The 13,160-nt window shown below is 43.0% G+C and overlaps 1 long non-coding RNA gene across 1 annotated transcript in view; it reads right to left on the bottom strand.

The window, feature by feature from the left end:
* Window positions 1-12,651, bottom strand: part of LOC311520683 — a 450,923-nt gene extending 438,272 nt beyond the window's left edge. The window contains exon 1 of the long non-coding RNA XR_014711660.1: window positions 12,585-12,651. This is a non-coding gene — a long non-coding RNA (uncharacterized lncRNA). The remainder of the gene's footprint in view (window positions 1-12,584) is intronic.
* Window positions 12,652-13,160: the final 509 nt, after the last annotated feature.

Raw genomic sequence — 13,160 nt, 5'->3', positions numbered from 1 at the left:
GGTGGGGGGGAAGTATTGTGTAGATTGTAAACAAAAGCTGAAGTCAACAAAAATATAATTTATCCTTCAGAAGTCACCAATTTCCCCAATTCTCACACCACGCGCAATAGCGTCAGGAGTCTGCTTCTGCAGCCAACATCAGGAAATCCTGTCTCCCAGGGCCTAATGCTCAATGAAATAATTAGCATCAATCAGAATAATAAGTAGACAGCAGCTCAGCAGGGAATAAAAGATACACAGGAATCTCATGGGGATAGAAAAGGTCCTGTAAAGGATGATCACAAGGGGGTCAGACAAGATAGTGAGCACCAAATTATTACTTTGGACCTTTCCTTACAGAGATAGGAAAGTGAGAGTTCATGAGTTCAGAAGATGGGGCAGACAAATCAGCAAAGGATTGTAAAATAATGTTTCTAGGTGCTTATTAATCCACACACCTTCTGAGTTTGGTGTTCTGTCCCATCTAGTGGCACCGAGAGCTAAATGAATCTGCTTTACAGCCTTAGCTAACAGCCAGTTGGCTTTTAGCTCATGCACTAGAGAATCCTGCACAAAGGCCTCAGCTTCGATTCTGGCTGATGACAACCGGGGTCTGTCGGCGTTACAAGTGGGGGATTGTCCAGGATTTCAACTGGGAAGTCTCTGAAGCTTGGGATGTGCTTCCTCAGCTAGGGGAAGTATGAAACCCACACACCTTCTGGGTGTGGTGTTCTGTCCCATCTAGTGGCACCGAGACCACTTAGAGAGATAAAATGAGTCTGCTCTACAGTGTTAGCTAATAGGGAGCTGGCTTTTAGCTCATGCAGTAGCAGCTCCTGCACTAAGCTCCAGAGGTCCAGGTTCAATCCTGCCCACGAGCAGGGTCTGTTGACATTACACTTACGGCTGGCAAGGTAGTGAATTCTGTGGAGTTGCATTAGGCACCCCAGGTCTGATATGACCCATGGTTTTTTTTAGAGCACATATTGCATGGACAGGAAACTTCAGCATACACAGATTTGCTAAATGAAGCAGCAGCATATCTGGTGGTGAGAGCACAGTATTAAGAGTCAGGCAACCTGGGTTCCCTTCCCCATTGTGCACCAAGACCAAGTCATTTAACGAAAGAGGGATAATACACAACAGCAAGCCTATTTCATTAATTCAGTTGTGAAGCACTTTGTGGTCCTGGAATGGAAGGTAGAGTACAAAATGTTATTACAGATTTGATGTGAGTCATAGAGATTCTTGAGGGCTAGCTAAGCAAATGACCTTTAAAGGGGATGTGAAAAATAGGAGGAAGTCAAAGGTTCCGTTTGATTTAATTTGGGAGTGGGGCACCTAAAAAGTCTGTTAAGGAATTAGGTAATGTGAATGAGGGTATTTTTTTTTTAAAAACAAACAGTTTGATTCAGTGTAGCCAGCATGATTTCAGGACCTAACTTGTTGAAAGTTAAGGACATTATTATCATGCCAGATAATTTGGCTGAAACATTACATTTGTATACTTTGGATACAATAATTTGGAAAATTTGCCTTGGATATTACATTTGTCTAGTTAGCATACAAGAGAATGTCTGACAGAATTCAGTATTGAAGGTTAAATTCCATGTTGGTTGGAAAATATAGGTTAAAGGAAAGGAAAGTTCAAGCTGGAATGAGATTGCAGGAAAATAACATAAAAATCACTGTTAAGACCCCAGCTTTTGATCTGTGTAATGAAATGGCCGACTTACAAAATAAGGTTTCCAATTTTGCAATTTATACTAAACACAATTTCAGCAAATCTGTAGTCAGATATAAAAGGATTTAGAGCCTATAAATATCTAGACTAAGTAGCTAACAAGTATGGTCCAGAACAGATAATTATGGGACAATAAATCTGAAAGCAAAGAGCCACAAGAGGAAATATATATTTAATGTGCAGGTGCTGTATCTCATTGACCGGAGATACAGATTGAGTTATTATACAAAGAGCCCTTAACTCAATGGACAGCCGCAAAAGAGGGATGCTCTTGAGGTGAAACAAAACCTTTTAGAGGGATAGGTTTTAATATGATTTTAAAATTTGTTTCAAAAGGGTTTTAACTCCTTGAATCCCACATGATGGCTCTCACTCTTCTTTCATTTGAAATGACTGTGTTATTATCATAGACATATATGAAATTGCTAATTATCGAGCATACTGCACTTCCTTCCTACAGGAAAGTCGACAAAGGAAGGGATTGGGTTACTGGGTTCTGTTTCAGACTCAGCCTCTGGACTGGCACCTTGCAGTCCTGCCCTAGTAAGAGGTAACATGACAGCCACCATACTGAGGGGCCCACACATTGAGGACTGAGCCAGGTCGCTACAGCTTGAATTAAAGAGCCAAGTTCTCATGCAGAGAACTGTAATAGACTCCCACCCTCTGGGGATTGGTCACAGAGAGGGAGGCGTAACCTACAATGACCAACGGGTTGCTGCAGCACAAAGGTGCTTGCCCCAGAAGCAAGACAAGGATTGGATTGTTACACTGAGTCATAATTCTTGCCCTGCTTACCCATTGCTGCATGGTGGAAATAAAGTGTACAAGGAGAAGTGTACAAGAAGAATGACTTCTTCTTCTTCTTTCGTATGGCTTGGGTAGATAGCAACAACTATAAATTTATATCTAAATTTGATAGCCAACACATTGCCACAGCAGTGAGGTGGTGAATGTCCTTCAGGCCCCCAGCAAAAGAACAAAGGGGACATTCAGATATGATGTGCTCTATTATTTGTGCCTGGTGACCACAGTCATATACAGGTGTTTGCCTCATTTTCCATTTAAAGAGGGTTTGTCCACATCTCCCATGAGATGTCCTGTTGCGAGTCAATCTGCACCAGTCTTTCCAACATAAATCAAAACCCAGTGGGTCCTCAACAGGATCAACTATGAGCTTTCTGGTTTGAGCGATCAAAGTGTTCCATGTGACTCTCCATTGAGCCTCAGTATCAAAGTTGAGTGTACAGATCTTGATATGGTTCCATCGAGGGTTGCAGGATTTTAATCTCATCTTTGGCGGGTTCTGCAGGTCATGGAGCAGTGGGATCCTCATATTTGCATTGACATGATTAAGAAAGCGAGATGTCTGAGCAGCTCTTCTAATCTGTGGAGGCTGTATGTGCGATAGCACTGGGAGCCAGTCAACTGGAGTAGATTTGAATGTCACCGACACTATTCACATAACATTATTGAGTTGAGTGTCAAGGAGTTGAGTATGACTGCTGTGAGACCACACTGGTGCACAATATTCAGCTGCAGACTATACCAAGGAAATTGTTGTGGTTTGTATGGTCCATGGATGGAGCCCCATGATGTTCCAGACAATTTTCTGATAAGAGTGACACAGGTGTTCTCAAGGTATTGTTGAAAGGTCAAACTCCAGTCCCGTGTAACACCAAGATACTTTGGATTAGCTTCGAGGCTGACACTCTTACCACAGAACTGCACATCAAGTTTGGTATTAGCCATTTTATTGTTCAGATGGAAAGCAGTTACCATGGGGTTTTTTGGATTAGACCTAAGTTTCCAGCTTTGGAAATAATCAGCCATTGTGCTAAGATCTCGGGTTAGGGTGCAGCTGATGGTATGGAGGCTAGTATGCTGAACAGCTAGGGCAATATCATCCACATACATTAATTTCCTTGACTCTGTCGCTGGTATATCCACAGTGTATAGATTAAAAAGTATTGGGGCCATGACAGAGTCCTGCGGGATGCCTGAGTTAAGAATTCTTGGTCTACCAATCTGGCCATTAAGATGTACCTTAAAGCAGCAGTCCCCAGTCATTGCCGCCAAGAGGCGGATCGTTTGTCGGCAGTGAATGACATGGGAGACCTTAAGGAGGAAGCCCTATCTCCAGACAGTGTCATATGCCAAGGACAGATCAAAAAGGGCAATTCCTGTCTTTAACTTACATTGGAATCCTGCCTGCAAGACAACAACCTTCACATGGTGCTTCCGATAAGTGCTGGTGTTTTTTGTGCTCTGTGTTTCAGCAAATCCACCAACATACCACCTTGATTATCATGCACATTGTGTAGAGAGTTGTCACTTTGGATGGGCTATTACCAGCAGGAGAGTGAGTTTGGGGGGGGGGGTGGAGGGTGAGAAAACCTGGATTTGTGCTGGAAATGGCCCAACTTGATGATCACTTTAGATAAGCTATTACCAGCAGGACAGTGGGGTGGGAGGAGGTATTGGTTTATGATCTCTGTGTGTATATAAAGTCTGCTGCAGTTTCCACGGTATGCATCCGATGAAGTGAGCTGTAGCTCACGAAAGCTCATGCTCAAATAAATTTGTTAGTCTCTAAGGTGCCACAAGTACTCCTTTTCTTTTTGCGAATACAGACTAACACGGCTGTTACTCTGAAACCAACATACCAGTGTCGTCAGTTAACGACTGAATGTTGTTTTACCGACCTCCCAGTGACCGTAGCAACAATTATACTTATCTCTTCCTTTATGCAAGCTCAACTGTGCTGATTAGTGCATTGGGGGGAGGCTGACTCCTCCACTTCTGCCTGCCCACTCCATCTCACACTGGCTGTTCTCCCCCGCCCCAGGCTGGCTCTTGCCGTGTAGATAGCCCCCACAGGGGAGTAAACAAGTTTTTTACACCCCATGCAGGAGTGCAAATGGTCTAATAATAATACCTTGGGCAAGTTGCTTAGGCCTACATTTTCTAGGCTGCACAGTATTTTGGGGACCCAAAAGCTGAGGTACCCAACGTTACTGGACGTGTTCACAAAAGTAGGGCTACATGACTTGCCCAAAGACAAACATTTTAAAAAGAGAGCAAAGAAAACATGAGGAATTATATAACAGTCAGCTTGATTTTGATACCTGGAAAGATACCAGAACAATTTATTAAACAATCAGTTGGTAGGCTCCTAGAGAATAAAAAGGATATAAGGAATAGCCAACATGGATTTATCAAAAACAAGTTATGCCAAACCAATGTAATTTCCTTCTTTGACAGGGTTACTAGCCAAGTGGATGGGGGAAGCATTATACGTGATCTATCTTGATATTAATAAGGCTTTTGACACAGTACCATATGACATACTTCCAAGCAAACTAGGAAAATGTGATCTAGATGAAATTACTATGAAGTGGGCACACAACTTGTTGAAAGACCATACTCAAAGAGTAGTTATCAATGGTTCACTGTCAAACTGGGAGGGCATATCTAACAGGGTCCCACATGGGTCAGTCCTGGGTCCTGTACTAATCAATATTTTCATTAATGACTTGGATGATGGAGTGGAAAGTATGTTTATAAAATTTGTAGATGACACCAAGCTGGGAGGGGATTGCTAGCACTTTGGAGGACAGCATTAGAATTCAAAGTGACCTTGACAAATTGGAGAAATGGTCTTGTTTCAACAAGATGAAATTCAGTAAAGACAAATGCAAAGTACCACACATAGAAAGGAAATAATCAAATGCACAACTACAAAAATAGGGAATAACTGTCTAGATGGCAGTACAGCTGAAGATGTGATGCAGTTGTGAAAAAGGCTAACATCATTCTGGGATGTATTAACAGGAGTGTCATATGTATAACATGGAAGGTAACTGTCTTGCTCTGCTTGTCACTGCTGAGGCCTCAACTGGAGTACTGTGTGTCCATCACTTTAGAAAAAATGTGGACAAATCAGAGAGAGTCCAGAAGAAATCAACAAAAATGCTAAAAGGTTTAGAAAACCTGACTTGTGAGGAAAAGGGGGGGAGGGGGGAAATGGGCATGCCTAGTCTTGAAAAAAGAAAACTGAGTGGGGTATTTGATAGTCTTCAAATATGTTAAGGGCTATTATAAAGAGGACAGTGATCAACTGTTCTCCACGTCCACTGAAGGTGGGATGAGAAGTAGTGGGCTTAATTTACAAGTGAGGGAGATTGAGTTTAGACACTAGGAAAACTGAATTATAAGGGTAATTAAGTTCTGGAATAGGCTTTCAGGGGAGTTTGTGGAACCCATCACAGGAGGTTTTTCAGAACAGCTTGGACAAACACCTGCCAGAGATAGTCTCAGTTTACTTGGTCCTGCCTTAGTGCAGGGGACTGCACTTGATGACTTTGTGGTCCCTTCCAGCCCTACATTTCTATGATTCTATAGTGAATCACAGAGTTTGAAACAGAACTCAGGAGTCCTGACTCCCAGTCCCGTCCCGTTCCCCCTGCCCCCACTCTAGACATTTCACTGCCATTCTTTCTTACAGTATGCTTTACAACCAGTAATCATATCAGATCCTTGAAAATAAAACAGTCAACTTAACCACTTCATACCTCTGTTTACCTACGTGTACAATGGGAAAACAGACTTCTCACAGGGGTGAGGGGACCTAGTAAAGTTTGTCAAGTGCTTTGAGATGGTTAGATAAAAGGTGCTAGATAAATGTAAGCTATTGCTTTTAGTGTTATTATGGGGAAAATACGAGTCTAGTGGCTGAACCTAGCAGAGCTGTTCCTTTAATTTGCATGTCAAAAAGCATTCAGCCTGAGAATCCAGGGAGCAGAACACTACTTCTACCACTAACATTGCCCTGTAAATGAATGTGTTCATTGGCATGCATGCTTGTTTATTTAGGTGTATGATGGGCTTCCGTTGTTATTTGGACCAAAAGTGACTCTCATCCATTCCAAGGACTGTTTGTGTGCTGTTTTGTAGACATCTCCTAGACATACAGGGCACCAAAGGGAATAACATTCATCCAACTGTTTTCCTCAGAGGATGGTGTGAGAAAAAGAAATATTCATATTATGTGACCTCATAGACTTGGGATAAAGACTAAATGCCTTCAGAATGTGAGGGGAGTTAGGGTTCAATGCAAGTAAGAGGGGTTATGACATTGCAGACTTTCACATTGGTTTCCTTTTGGGAGGCGCAAGGTTATTCCTCTTCCTGTAGGACATACTGGGCAACAAGAGAAAGATCTTCCGTGGCAATTTGCAACCTATTCCACACAGCAAGTGGGGGACTCACGCTACAGGAAAAGAAATAGATCTCCACATAACAATAAGGAGCATCAGAAAGGATGAAAGAGGGTGCCGTTTGTCCACACCAGGAATCTTCTTACCCACCACCTACGTGCTACAAATTCCTTCAAAGCAGTCCCCCAGCCACCACATAGGATCTACAGACCATCCCCCCAGATCACCATTAATTGTTAGTTCACGTCAGCAACATCTAGGCTTTTACCCTGCACACAAAACCAGTGACTTGACCCTTCACATTTCAATGGCCCACCAGGGTCAAGAGACCACAGCCTACTGTAATAAGGAGTGCAAGCAGAGACTGACTTTTATTTCTTGGCTCCCATAATAAACAAGTCAGTGTTATAAAAAGCCTAGTATCTCTGTCACATGACAGGGATCAGTAGCCACACTATTTTTTTTAAAAGGCATCAAATGCAAATTTAAAAAAATAACCAAGGACAGTAGCCATGAGCAATGCAGCCAGTCACTAAGAAGCACACATAGAAATGGAGTGGGGAGTTTTTTTTAAAGATCTCCAACTCATCCAGGTATGCCAATTTTCTTGGCAGAAAGATTCTTATTCTGGAGAATGAATCTGGGATTTTCACGATTGAGGATCCCTAGACTCTCTTGCCACTGTTCTCCCATGCTAAAGACTCCACTCCCACCCAGCCAGTCACTCAGCTACATCCCAACATCCTTCTGCTGGCCACTTCCCCTCGTCTCCAAATTCTCCTCCTTCTGGCCTGGGCTGCTTGCACTAGGAGAGGTGGGAGGAGAATTGGGTGGGTTCACTGCCCCGCTTCACACATACATACTTCACAGCACAACTGTGTTTACAATCAGCATTTGCTGAATTTCAAGACCAATTATTCCATATTCAGATAAATACTGGCAGTGTGGATTGAGCACATCCTTAGCCCAGTGAATTTTGTCTACCCAAGAACCAGACAGCATGAGATAATTGGGGGGGATAGAACTCATCTTCAGTTCTCACAGAGCTGGAATTGTATTCAGGAATGCAATTTCTTGCTGCGTGTTTGGAAAAGTCATCTGAGCAACAGGCACTCATAGGAAAAGGAGACAGGACAAAAGAAAGAAAGCAACAGACTGTCTGTAGCAAGCAACTCATGAAACCTGCAGGATGGGGGTTAATTTTAAAACCAGTATTGAAAAATAAATACATTTCTCACTCGTCTTTTCACTCCCCTCACAGTCTTATGGCACCACGTAACATTGCCCTGTTTTGTCCTTCATAAAAGCGATTCCCCATCACAACAGGAAAATATTGAGAAACTGTCAGAGTAAGAGATGGTACATAATAAATGCTGTATTCAGAACCTGTCCTGATTGTGAAACAGATTATATGATTATGGTGGATTTGAGAGAGTTTAAACAGGCAAGTTTGCTTTCTACTTCAACTAGCCCTGATTAAAGTGGTTTAGTTTTCTTGGTGACTGCACACAACCCCAGGTTTATCACTATCAACTCAAGTGTAGAAAGTTACTTACATCATGAGGTCAGATAAGGTTCATGCTATTTTTGGATAGAGGCAGGAATCAGAGTGCAGAACCATTCAGTGATTTCATTAGGAAAATAAAGATTTACAGAGAATTTACCAACATATGGGCAAGGATTGGGAAAGTACAGTTACATGCCTAGTGCCAAATGTGCATTGGACTTGAGGAGTTTTAGTACAAGCAGCAATTCCACAAGCAGAAATCATGTTTATGACCCTACTCATAAGCCTTTAAAACCACTTGTTCGTGTTGGACACTGTGGTAGGATTCTGGCAGAGGACTGACAGTAGAATAACTTTAACAGTTAACAAAAACAGAGCAAGAACAAGATAGAACTTATATATACCTTGTGGCAATTATTATTCAGAAATCGGTTACTTCAAACAACCATCTTAAACGGCATCTATTTGTACCGACAGCTACAAATAATTAATCAACAGTTAAGAGTTGGAGGAAGGGGTACATAGCCCTTAGTTTCCATTCAGATTACTTTCCAAAACCAACAGAACCCACTAAACTCCTCCTGAAATGAATGGACATGACATAAAAAACAAGCCACGTATTTTAGGATTTCGTTCTAAATTCATAAGGCCCAATTTAGCTCCCATTTCAGTTCATGGAAAGTCTGCCATTAGCTTGTCTCAGAGTTATGTCAGACCTGTAGCTAGTATCTGATGACGTTTAGGACTGGTGTTTGATGTCAGAAGACTCTAGAACTACATCTGCACTAGGAGCTATGCACAGGAGTCCCAGCTCGCATACGCGTACTCAAACTAGTCAATAAGAACTAGCACTAATATAAATAGTCGTGTAGCCACAGTAACACAGGCAGCAGCGGCATGGCTTAGCCATGCTGGTTACAAATCTACCTGAATGCCAGGGTGCGTACTCTGCAAGGCTAAGCCATGCCACCGCTCCCTGTGCTACGTTACTGTTCAGATGTTACTGTTTAGCTCTTATGGAATTAGCATGAGTTTGTGAGCTGGGCATCACACCCCTAGCTCGTGGTGTAGATGCAGCCTAAAAAAGAGTTGATTCACCCCATCCTTAATCAATAGCGTTCATGTTTTTAAGTCTATGCACAGCTCACAGTATGTTTTCCTCTTTTAGGATCGGTTGGTGGATGCTCATTTGCTTAGCTCTTCAGAATGAACAGGAAAACAAATAACCATATGATTGGTGCAAACAAAAAACAGCTGAGATCGATGGTTCTCCTGTCATATTACAATCATCCTATTTGTTACAGTGTACACCTCACTGAGACAGTACAAATTGCACATGCTGAGACTGCACTTGACTGCAGTGCCTACCCCCCTGGGGGACTAACTTGAAGGGAAAAGGAGTCCAGGAGAGCTGGCTGTATTTCAAGGAATCCCTGTTGAGGTTACAGGGACAAACCATCCCGATGGGTCGAAAGAATAGTAAATATGGCAGGCGACCAGCTTGGCTTAATGGTGAAATCCTAGAGGATCTTAAACATAAAAAAGAAGCTTACAAGAAGTGGAAGGTTGGACATATGACCAGGGAAGAGTATAAAAATATTGCTCGGGCATGTAGGAATGAAATCAGGAGGGCCAAATCGCACCTGGAGCTGCAGCTAGCGAGAGATGTCAAGAGTAACAAGAAGGGTTTTTTCAGGTATGTTGGCAACAAGAAGAAAGCCAAGGAAAGTGTGGGCCCCTTACTGAATGAGGGAGGCAACCTAGTGACAGAAGATGTGGAAAAAGCTAATGTACTCAATGCTTTTTTTGCCTCTGTTTTCACTAACAAGGGCAGCTCCCAGACTGCTGCGCTGGGCATCACAAAATGGGGAAGAGATGGCCAGCCCTCTGTGGAGATAGAGGTGGTTAGGGACTATTTAGAAAAGCTGGACGTGCACAAGTCCATGGGGCCGGACGAGTTGCATCCGAGAGTGCTGAAGGAATTGGCGGCTGTGATTGCAGAGCCATTGGCCATTATCTTTGAAAACTCGTGGCGAACCGGGGAAGTCCCGGATGACTGGAAAAAGGCTAATGTAGTGCCAATCTTTAAAAAAGGGAAGAAGGAGGATCCTGGGAACTACAGGCCAGTCAGCCTCACCTCAGTCCCTGGAAAAATCATGGAGCAGGTCCTCAAAGAATCAATCCTGAAGCACTTGCATGAGAGGAAAGTGATCAGGAACAGCCAGCATGGATTCACCAAGGGAAGGTCATGCCTGACTAATCTAATCGCCTTTTATGATGAGATTACTGGTTCTGTGGATGAAGGGAAAGCAGTGGATGTATTGTTTCTTGACTTTAGCAAAGCTTTTGACACGGTCTCCCACAGTATTCTTGTCAGCAAGTTAAGGAAGTATGGGCTGGATGAATGCACTATAAGGTGGGTAGAAAGCTGGCTAGATTGTCGGGCTCAACGGGTAGTGATCAATGGCTCCATGTCTAGTTGGCAGCCGGTATCAAGTGGAGTGCCCCAAGGGTCGGTCCTGGGGCCGGTTTTGTTCAATATCTTCATAAATGATCTGGAGGATGGTGTGGATTGCACTCTCAGCAAATTTGCGGATGATACTAAACTGGGAGGAGTGGTAGATACGCTGGAGGGGAGGGATAGGATACAGAAGGACCTAGACAAATTGGAGGATTGGGCCAAAAGAAATCTGATGAGGTTCAATAAGGATAAGTGCAGGGTCCTGCACTTAGGATGGAAGAATCCAGTGCACCGCTACAGACTAGGGACCGAATGGCTAGGCAGCAGTTCTGCGGAAAAGGACCTAGGGGTGACAGTGGACGAGAAGCTGGATATGAGTCAGCAGTGTGCCCTTGTTGCCAAGAAGGCCAATGGCATTTTGGGATGTATAAGTAGGGGCATAGCGAGCAGATCGAGGGACGTGATCGTTCCCCTCTATTCGACATTGGTGAGGCCTCATCTGGAGTACTGTGTCCAGTTTTGGGCCCCACACTACAAGAAGGATGTGGATAAATTGGAGAGAGTCCAGCGAAGGGCAACAAAAATGATTAGGGGTCTAGAACACATGACTTATGAGGAGAGGCTGAGGGAGCTGGGATTGTTTAGCCTGCAGAAGAGAAGAATGAGGGGGGATTTGATAGCTGCTTTCAACTACCTGAAAGGGGGTTCCAAAGAGGATGGCTCTAGACTGTTCTCAATGGTAGCAGATGACAGAACGAGGAGTAATGGTCTCAAGTTGCAGTGGGGGAGGTTTAGATTGGATATTAGGAAAAACTTTTTCACTAAGAGGGTGGTGAAACACTGGAATGCGTTACACCTAGGGAGGTGGTAGAATCTCCGTCCTTAGAGGTTTTTAAGGTCAGGCTTGACAAAGCCCTGGCTGGGATGATTTAACTGGGAATTGGTCCTGCTTCGAGCAGGGGGTTGGACTAGATGACCTTCAGGGGTCCCTTCCAACCCTGATATTCTATGATTTTATGATTAAATGCTCGGGTTCAGGGTTTTTTAAGATCTACCTGGATCTTTTTTTAAAAGAGAGTATTATTCTTATGTATAAACAGTGACAGTTTTCTTGGCTCTAACAAGACATGTTCCAAACAGAAAGCAAAGGAAAACATCCACATAACTAAAGACTCAGAGCATGCACAAGACACTAAGAGTCCCAAGTGCCCCGTTTGACTTGCGTACATTGCAGACTTCTGATGAAAAACAAAATGATGTGCATGCATCCCAGTGTATTCAAGACAGGATGGGCTCAGATGAAGATGCCAACTGCTTTTGTTATACTTTCTCTTTTAGAAAGCGAGAAAATAAACTGTCCTCTCATTCATGTCTACTTCTGCATCATGCTTCCATTTTAGAATAAAATAAATATTTAAGTCTTATTGGATAAAGGTGCCCAATAAACAAGCCTGTATAGTGCTTATACTGTTCTGTTTCTCCAACTGTTTATGCACAGTGGAAACACTTTTGCATGAGAAAAGCAGAGTTGTTACTCAAAAAAAGACAGGGAGAGCTGTGCTGGATAAAGAAATGTGCCAGAGTATATTGAGAAGCAACACTGTGTCACATAAAGTTGTAAAGATAAGGTTGCCACCTTTCCCTAGGGAGAAGTTAAAAGCAAAAAGATGTTACCTGAAAGATGATTCACCACAGCCTTGGCTATTTGCAGACCCTGAAACACAACTTGCTGGTAATGAAAAATAGGACTGTTAGGTGTGCAGTGAAGCCTACTAGGGTCAGTGTTAGTCTTGGTCTACTTAGGATTCTTATTAGCGGTCTGAAAGTGGGAGTAAAGAGTATGTTGATATCATCTAAACCATCACTGGAGATTTTTAATAGCAGGTTAGGCAAACACCTGTCAGGGATGGTCTAGATAATACTTAGTCCTGCCATGAGTGCAGGAGACTGGACCCGATGACCTCTCGAGGTCCCTTCCAGTCCTATGATTCTATAATTAAATTGAAATGTGTGGCAAACATTAGTGAAGACAGAAATAATGTAACAGGATCCAAAGCGGTTAGACTAGATATGTGGACAAGAAATTAAGCTTGGATCAATGCGAGCTAATACCCTTGTGGGCAAGTAATCTAAAACACAGCTGTCTAATAGGTAGGAGGTATTTGGAAAGCAGTAATGCTGAAAGGGATCTGGGATTGACAGTAAACAGCTCACAGGGGACTAAAACTGTGAGGTGAGCAACGGGGGGAA

The sequence above is a fragment of the Lepidochelys olivacea genome (assembly GCF_965140295.1).
Source record: "Lepidochelys olivacea isolate rLepOli2 genome assembly, chromosome: 5".
NCBI lineage: Eukaryota > Metazoa > Chordata > Testudines > Cheloniidae > Lepidochelys > Lepidochelys olivacea.
This window is presented reverse-complemented; position numbering and strand designations above follow the sequence as displayed.